Below are 9159 nucleotides of genomic sequence, written 5' to 3'. Positions count from 1 at the left end.
CACAGCGCATGCGCACTACTTCCCTCTTCCCCCCCCCCGGGGCCGCCTTTGTGTGGGCCGCCCCGCGCCGCCCCCCCCCGCCCGCTGTGGTACGGCCCTGCGCCTGCGCACTGCGCGCCGCCGCCTTCCCGACATGCATGGCGGCAGCTAAGTGGGCCTGGTCGAGGCCTCGTCCTGCTCCCCCCCCCTTCACCCCAAAACAGACACCCCCGGCCTCCCACGTGCGTGACATCACGTGGTGATGTCATCGGGGGTGATGTCATTCTGCAGGATGGGGCCCCTGCCCCTTGCTGGAGTCAGGCCTGGAGGCTGAGGCCCCTGGGGGCCTGCCCTGGGGGGCCTCCACCTTGGGCCCCACGCTGGGGCTTGTCAGCCTTGCCCCCTGCGCCTTCCAAACCCAAGCAGGAGCGAAAGTGAGCGGGCGCCTGGCGAAAACGCCAAGGGGAGCAACTTCTCGTGCTTTGAACCACACAAGGTTAACGTGGCAAGGGGCTGCTTTGCCTGCGGGGTCTTCAAATATAGAGGGACCAAGTTAAAACTAAGCTGTTGTCGTTTTATTTGCATTTTGTCACTTTACTTGTGTCGCTGCTGTGGCGCAGAGCTCCACACGGGCTGCTGGTGGGCGTGCAGCATGCAGGCGCTGCCGGGCACGCACAGAAGCGATGGTTCATCTGGGTCAGCCATGGCTGCAAACATGCAAGACTGGAGATCCCCCATCCTCCCAGGCACTTGCAGCACTGCACCATACCTTCCTAGCAAAAATCCCTCCAGTAACAGCGCACAGCCGTTTGCACGGGCAGGGTTGTGCAATCGCTGATGGCAAAGGGTGTGCTGCGCACACGCAAACCCCACAGACCACACGGGGCTGAGCTGGCGGCACCGCGGTGGTAAGCGGGATTGTCCCAGCACCGGCTCCTCTGACTGCTGCAGGCAGCTGGTGCTTGTTAACACTGGAGGAGATCTGAAGAGGGAGAAACCGCATAGCTAAAGCGCCTGCCTGATGTCCCTGACCCACGAGTGCACCCTGAGAACAGCGCGGGCTGACACCTGGCCTTGCCGGGGCGACTGAGGGCCCTGGCGGCAGTGCTGCTTCGTGAGGCCTCGAGTCTCAGCTAAGATCCACAGATGTTGGCTTTCCTGTCTTTTCACAGCTGCTTTTCTTTTTTTCCTTCATGTGGCAGCATGATTGCCATTCTCCCCAGTTCCCCAAGGGTGACAGCCTTGCATCATGTGAATGTCGGGATGCAGGAGAGGAGTGAGAGATAGGAGTTTCTTTGTGCAAAGCCTGATGTTTTCAGAGCAAAGCTCAATGCTACTAAAAAAAGGGGAGCCAAACGCTGTCGCTTAAGCAGAGCTGCCAAGTTCTGTGTATTTCTGTATCACTGCATTCACTGTATGTGATGTTTCTTGCAGAGCAGGGGGGAATCGAGCTGTGTCTGGGACCTCGGCACTGGAGTGCCCTGTCCCTCGTGGGCACACTCCGTGGTTAACTGGCCATTGCGTGATGGAGACAGAACCATTAACACCTCCAGCACATGTGCTGGGACTTTGGACTTTCCAGGTTTCTCAGATGCGTTTGGCTTCCCTGAGAGGCACAGAGGGAAGGATTGCTTTATTGCTTTGGTCGGTTTTTCTCTGGTGAGCTCTGAGTCAGACCAGTGGTGTGCAGTCATCGGCTTAACCCTGTAGCCGCTGGAACACAAGAGCCACCCTGTGCCCACACAGTTTCTCCAGAAATCGGGGATAAATCAGCCAAGCTGTGCCCTCAGAGACACAGGACATGGAGCTTGTTTTACCCTGTGTTTTTATTACGAGGGTTTCCCGAGGCTGCTGAGCTGTGCCGGAGCCTGTTGGGGCTGCAGTGCACTCAGGCAAGGCTGCTTGCAACCACGGGTGACTGCTGGTTTCGTTTTCGTTGAGGTTATTTCACATTCTTCGTCAGAGCCGCTCCTTAATGCAGCCCGGCTGACTCGCAGTGTCTTGGTGAGGAAAGGGCACTGACATCGGTAAATAAAAGCCAGCGATGGTCCATTCAGAAGGTTTGGTAACACCACCTTGGCTCTCTTCCCTTGGCCAGACCTAGATGAAGGCAGCAGGTCTCAGAGCAGCCTTTAAACACACCCCAGTCCATGTTTTAAATCAGGAGATGACTCAGCAGAGGCAAGAGCCTATTTTTATCTTCTTCCAAGCTTTCTGTGTCAAGCTGAAATTTTATATTAATCCTTTCAGTGCTAGCCCCAAAATAACATTGCTTTCTAACTGTGAAGCCATTCATACCCGAGGGCCTGCGATCTCCGGCAACCCTTCTGCCAAAAACCAGCCTGGCTCTTCCCTGCTAAGGAGGGCACATTTTGGCCACAGTCAGCAAAGCAAACGCTGCATCCAGGAAGCTGAATGGCGGCATCTGACCACGAGTCTTGTTCAAAGGAACCGCACGGGGCTGTGTTTATACACCTGAGAAAATTGGCCTTGAACCTGCAGCGCTGGAGGCTGTTAGACCGCAGCGTCACATGTTCGGCAATAAAAGAGCCAAGTGATGGTCTAATCCCGCTCCCGCAGGACCCTGCCACAGGAGAAACTCCTTCCTGGAAATTCAGCTGTGGAAAAAACTGTGATACAAGATAGATACTAAAAATATATATTGGCTGAAGAATGCATCCATGTGCTTTGAGAAACTTGGGGAAAAGATGCAAGGCATCCTTAGTGTATAACCCCCAAAGGCAATTTTTAATTTGCTTTTGTAGCTGTGCAAGGAGATGTGACAACAGCAACTCGGTCCCTTCATGGAGTCTCAGGGCTTACGCGTGGCAGGGGATGAGACTGGCCCCACTGGGCAGCAGTTCAGCAGGAGGTGGCTCTGCCCTGCCAAGCCAGCGGGTCTTGCTGCTGCCGGAGCAGTTGTGCTGCTAGAGTGGGCATCTGTGGGGCAGCCGCACGCTGTTCTAGGAGTTTGTAACACCCTAGCTTCACCCCACGGAGATTTAAACTGGGATGGGACTCTCCAAGGTTAAGCTGGATTTTAGGCAATATCAATCATTTCAAACCACAAGCCTGCCGAGCCAGAGGTTTCTGCTCCAGTTTCAAAGCTGGCAGGTGCCTTGGTTTGGATACGGAGCCTGGGCTGCAGCTCACAGTCTGCAACACCCTCACCCCTCTCCTTCATCCCAGAGCTCCTTTTAAGTCCTGGTTCAAGGGGACAAAAGGGAGGGGGGAAGGGAGAGGGGTAGATCTTAGTTCCAACTCTACATTTGCTGTTTAAAGTTTCCCCTTGCTTTTAGGAGCCGTCTGAGTTGGCAGGGTAAGGAGAAGAATTTAACCCTTTCCCCTGCCCAGCAGCGGCGTGCTCGGAGGCGGGGAAGCTGCATCAGGAAATGTGAAGGGAGAAAGGATGAGGAAATCCACCTACTTGCCCTGAGCATCTTCCGGATCCCAAAGATAAGGCAGGCAAAGGGAGTCAAGACAGAAGTCTGAGCATCCCTCTGCCGCAGAGGGGAACTGAGGCACCGAGGGACTGAATAGTTTGCCCAGGCTTGCCCAAGAAATGATCTGTGGTGCAGTGGGGAGTGGAGCTCTGGTCTCACGAAGTTCACAGCCTCGACTGCCCGCAAGACCTTTTCCTCTCTCTTTTAAAGAGGAACCTGCTATTTATGAGACAAATCATTTGTTTATCCAGAGCAGGGAAGGTCAAAATTATTGGGCTGCTTCAGATCCCTCCCAGGCACAAAAACAGATGAAAGGCAACAAAAAGCTGAAGGTAAAACTGAATGCTGATGTTCAAAAATAATATATATAGGCATGTACCCCATCACCTCCCTGGGATGTGCTGAGGATCACAGTTAAAGCAAGATGCTCTGGAAGGGGAGATGAGAGCCTCCTTCACACCCCCCCCCCCAATCTCTTTTAAAGATGGACGATGAACAAACAGATGCCGCATTAGACAGGACACGAATATTTCAAGGGTCTGAACCATTGAGCACCACAGGGGCAGCCAACTCGCACGAGGTTAACCACTAGCCGCCGCCGATAAGACTAGGCTTCCCCAGACTGCCGGCCGTTTATTACGGCTGTCCTCTGTGGGCAGTTTGGGCTCCAATCTCCCTTCTCCCTGCGGCAAGGGAGCGGGACGCAAACCACGGTCCTGCTCAAACTCTTGCGCTCATTTTATTTTCCACTTGCAACAGAGCTGAGGAAGCTGGGGGGGAATTTGGTATCCCAAAACCACGGTGGGTCCCCTCTTCTTCTCAATGTGCTTAATTTATGCCGATGCTTCTGTTGCGGTGCAGGCTCCCCAGCTCCTGGGGGGCTCATGGTTCAGAGAGAGCCGCAGGGATGAGCGGGCTGCTAGCGATAAGGAGTGGGTGCCTGCTGGGAGGCCTGTCCCTGGGTGATAAACACACGCCCCTCTCTCTCCCGTGACCAGAGCCTGTCCTGCAAATCAGCCTTAAATGGAAACGTCGGCATGCCAGCACAGCCAGGGTGGAAATTCTTGCTTGGCGGGTGAATGACGTATCTGCCAGGGCGTCCCACCCCTCGGGACGGCTGGGGAGTGGGAGAGGGCGAGCATCACGGACTTCACTCGGTAGCTTAAATACCCACGGGCTGGACACAAAGCCGTCTTTGTTTGGAGTTGTGTAAAAATATTATCTCTGTGGTTTGTCAGTGCAGATAACTCTGTTAGTCGAAGTTTCTAAACGGGGAGATTGAGACGGACGGAGAAGGCACTGCAGCTTCGTAACAAGTGTTTGGCAGGAGGAGGAGGAGGTCTCGGGGTTTGGATGCTGAGGGTTGGCTTCCCGCTGCTGAGAAGTGTCTGAAGGCCCAGTATAAACTATGGGGCAAACTGGGAAGCTCCACTTCTGTGTCCTCCTTGCCCTACATCCAGCCTCCTCCTGTCTGAGTTTATGCACAGCAGTTCCCTAAAGAGCATCAGGCCGATTTTTCAGAGAGGATGGACCAGGTCCTTCCCTATCTGACTGAATATGCACAGAATATGCAAATGCGGTGGATTAGCATTTGTTCTGACCTAACTGAAAAATTAAATGTTCTCTAAGGACACAAATGACTTCAGCTGAAGTCAGTGGTATCTAGAGCACAGAACACATGGTTTTGGTTAAACAAAGGGCCCTGCATACTTTTGGGGCTTGTAATAGAAGTACCCACCCAGGAAACAAGCAGGAGTTCTTCTTCTTTAAATCACACTTCAGCTTAATTATTTTCTGCATAGACAAGCTCTAACTTCTGCAAGGAGAAAACCAGGTTTCCGTTGCTCAGCGTGGCCAGGCTCACAAGGCTCGCTCTGCCATGAGTATGGTCACCAAAGAGAAGATGCTTCCCAAATATCCACATCTTGAGTGGATTAGCTACAGCTCTGCTGATGCCGTTGGACCCGAGGAGCCTTGCTGCCTCCCTCTAAGTCCTGGGGCTGATGGTGACACCAGTGAACTGGTCAACAGCCCCACTGGCACCCAGACTTTCAATACGCTGAACTCTGTACCTGGCAAGCAGCTTTTTTCCTGCAGCCCCACCTGAGCCCTGGCACCCATTTTCAGGCTCTCACCTGCCGTTGCCTCTGCCTTGGGCAGCGCTTGGAAAAGCATCAGTCAGTTATGAGTTATTCATCCGCAGCCTCCGGTGAGTCACTTCCAAGAGAGGCATTTCCGAGAGAGGCAGGGAGCCTGCTTGAAGCCTTGGGCTGTTGAATGCCGCTAGCACACACCAGGATTAGTTAGCTTGGAGTTCAGGGTTAGGAAAAGATTAACAAGCCATAGAATCATAGAATCGTTTGGGTTGGAAGGGACCTTAAAGACCATCTAGTTCCAGCCCCCTGCCGTGGGCAGGGACCCCTTCCACCAGCCCAGGTTGCTCCAAGCCCCATCCAACCTGGCCTTGGACGCTGCCAGGGATGGGGCAGCCACAACCTCCCTGGGCAACCTGTTCTGGGGCCTCACTGCCCTCACCGGGAAGAACTTCTTCCTTACATCTAACCTAAATCTCCCCTCTTTCAGTTTAAAGCCATTACCCCTTGTCCTATCACTACACGCCCCTGTAAAAAGTCCCCCTCCGGCTTTCTTGTAGGCCTCCTTTAGGTACTGGCAGGCTGCTCTAAGGTCTCCCTGGAGTCTTCTCTTTTCCAGGCTGAACAACCCCAACTCTCTCAGCCTGTCTTCATAGGAGAGGTGTTCCAGCCCTCCAGGTCGATGTCCTTCTTATGCTGGGGGCCCCAGAGCTGAACCCAGTACTCCAAGTAGGGTCTCATGAGAGCGGAGTAGAGGGGGAGAATCACCTCCCTTGACCTGCTGGCCACACTACTTTTGATGCAGCCCAGGATACGATTGGCTTTCTGGGCTGCTAACGCACATTGCCAGGTCACGTTGAGCTTCTCGCTAACCAACACCCCCAAGTCTTTCTCCACAGGGCTGCTCTCAATCCATTCTCTGCCCAGCCTGTATTTGTGCTTGGGATTGCCCCAACCCATGCGCAGGACCTTGCACTTGGCCTTGTTGAACTTCATGAGGTTCACACAGACCCACCTCTCAACCCTGACAAGGTCCCTCTGCATGACGTCCCTTCCCTCCAGCATGTCAACCACAGCACACAGCTTGGTGTCATCGGCAAACTTGCTGAGGGCGCACTCAATCATGTCGCCGACAAAGATGTTAAACAGCGCTGGTCCCAATACTGACCCCTGAGGAACACCACTCATCTCTGGTCTCCACTTGGACATCGAGCTGTTGACCACAATTCTTTAAGTGTGACCATCCAGTCAATTCCTTATCCACCAAGTGGTCCATCCATCAAATCCATGTCTCTCCAATTTAGAGACAAGGATGTTGTGCGGTACAGTGTCAAATGCTTTGCACAAGTCCAGGTAGATGATGTCAGTTGCTCTTCCCTTATCCACCAACGCTGTAACCCCGTTTTAGAATGCCACCAAATTTGTCAGGCACAATTTGCTCTTAGTGAAGCCATGTTGGCTGTCACCAATCACCTCATTTTCCATGTGCCTTAGCATAGTTTCCAGGAGGGTCCACTCCATGATCTTGCCGGGCACAGAGGTGGGACTGACTGGCCTGTAGTTCCCCAGGTCTTCCTTTTTTCCCTTTTTAAAAATGGGGGTTAATTTTCCCCTTTTCCAGTTAGTGGGAACTTCACTGGACTGTCACGACTTCTCAGATATGATGGATAGTGGCTTAGCAACTTCATCTGCCAGTTCCCTCAGGATCCATGGAGGCTTCTCATCAGGTCCCATGGACTTGGGCACCTTCATGTTCCTTAGATGGTCTCAAACCTGATCTTCCCCTACAGTGGGCAGTTCTTCCTTCTCCCAGTCCCTGCCTTTGCCTTCTGCAACTTGGGCAGTGTGGCTGGAGCACTTGCTGGTGAAAACTGAGGCAAGAAAGTCATTGAGTACCTCAGCCTTCTCCATGACCCGGGTAACCAGGTCTCCCATTTCCTTCTGGAGAGGGCCTACATTTTCCCTAGTCTTCCTTTTATCACCGATGTACCTATAGAAACTTTACTTATTGCCCTTGACGTCCCTGGCCAGACTTAATTCTATCAGGGCTTTGGCTTTCCTAACCTGATCCCTGGCTGCTTGGACAGTTTTTCTCTATTCCTCCCAGGCTACCTGCCCTTGCTTCCACCCTCTGTAGGCTTCCTTTTTGTGTTTGAGTTTGTCCAGGAGCTCCTCGTTCATCCATGCAGGCCTCCTGACATTTTTGCCTGACTTCCTCTTTGTTATGGTGCTTCACTCCTGAGCTTGGGGGAGGTGATCCTTGAATATGAACCAGCTTTCTTGGGCCCCTCTTCCCTCCAGAGCTGTATCCCATGGTACTCTACCCAGCAGATCCCTGAAGAGGCCAAAGTCTGCTCTTGCTGTGCACCTTCCTTGCTGCCCTAAGGATCTTGAACTCCGCCGTTCCATGGTCACTGCAGCCAAGGCTGCCCTTGAGCTTCACATTCCCTGCCAGCCCCTCCTTGTTGGTGAGAAGAAGGTCCAGCATAGCACCTCTCCTCGTTGGCTCCTCCATCGCTTGGAGAAGGAAGTTATCATCAACGCATTCCAGGAACCTCCTGGATTGCTTATGCCTTGCTGTGTTGTCCCTCCAACAGATATTGGGGTGGCTGAAGTCCCCCATGAGGACCAGGGCTTGCGAAGGCGAGGCTGCTCCTATCTCTCTATACAGGGTCTCATCCGATCAGTCTTCCTGGTGGGGTGGCTGGTAGCAGACCCCCACTGTAGTGTCACCTGTCCCTGCCCTCCCTTTCATCCTGACCCATAAGCTTCTCTGTCAGCTCCTCATCCATCCCCATGCGGAGCTCCGTGCACTCCAGCTGGTCATCAACATCGAGGGTGACACCCCTCCTCGTGTCCCCTGCCTCTCCTTCCTAAAGAGCCCGTGTCCTTCCATTCCAACACTCCAGTCATAGGACCCGTCCCACCATGTCTCCATGATGCCAGTAAGATCATAGTTTTGTCTGCGTAATTTTTCGTACACACTATCCACATAACCTGACTGCAGAAGAGCTGATTGTGTAACCACAGAAAGTCCAAAGGTTTAATTTTCCCCGCCTTTCAGCTCAAGTTCCCTGCCCCCCCCCCCCCAAAAAAAAAAAATCACCAAAAAAACAAACCCGAGGTGGAATTTCCCCACTTTCCAGCTCAGATCGAAAAGATGACTGCTTTGCAAGACAGGCGAGTGTTTTGGCAGGACCGTGCCGTGCCTTCCCACCTTGCACGGCTGTGGCTCCCCTGGCAGTGGCCGGGATTTCTCGCCAGTGCATATTTTTGTAACCCCCTTTTCCCTGGAAAACAAAAACCTGTGGCTTTGCTCGCTTGAGGCAGCCGCTGCGTGATGGGGAAAAAATGCAAGCCGGAGAAGGAAGAACACCCTGGGAGAAACATTCCTGATGGGAGAAACATTCCTGATGGGAGAAACATTCCTGATGGCTCCTATCAGATTTGGGAGCTTCGAAACCCATTTTGGCACGGGAAAAGGAAGAAAAAGAAAGGAAAAAAAGGAAAAAAGAAAGGAAAAAAAAAAAACCCACACCACCCTACACTGAAACCCTGGTGCGGCTTCTCGGTGGTGGCAGGAACACGAGGAGGTTTGGCCGAAAAAACCCGCCCTGAGCCAGCCCTCCTCCACTTTCTCCTCC

This window comes from Buteo buteo, chromosome 12 (assembly GCF_964188355.1).
Source record: "Buteo buteo chromosome 12, bButBut1.hap1.1, whole genome shotgun sequence".
Classification (NCBI taxonomy): Eukaryota; Metazoa; Chordata; class Aves; order Accipitriformes; family Accipitridae; genus Buteo; species Buteo buteo.
Note: the sequence above shows the minus strand (reverse complement) of the source record.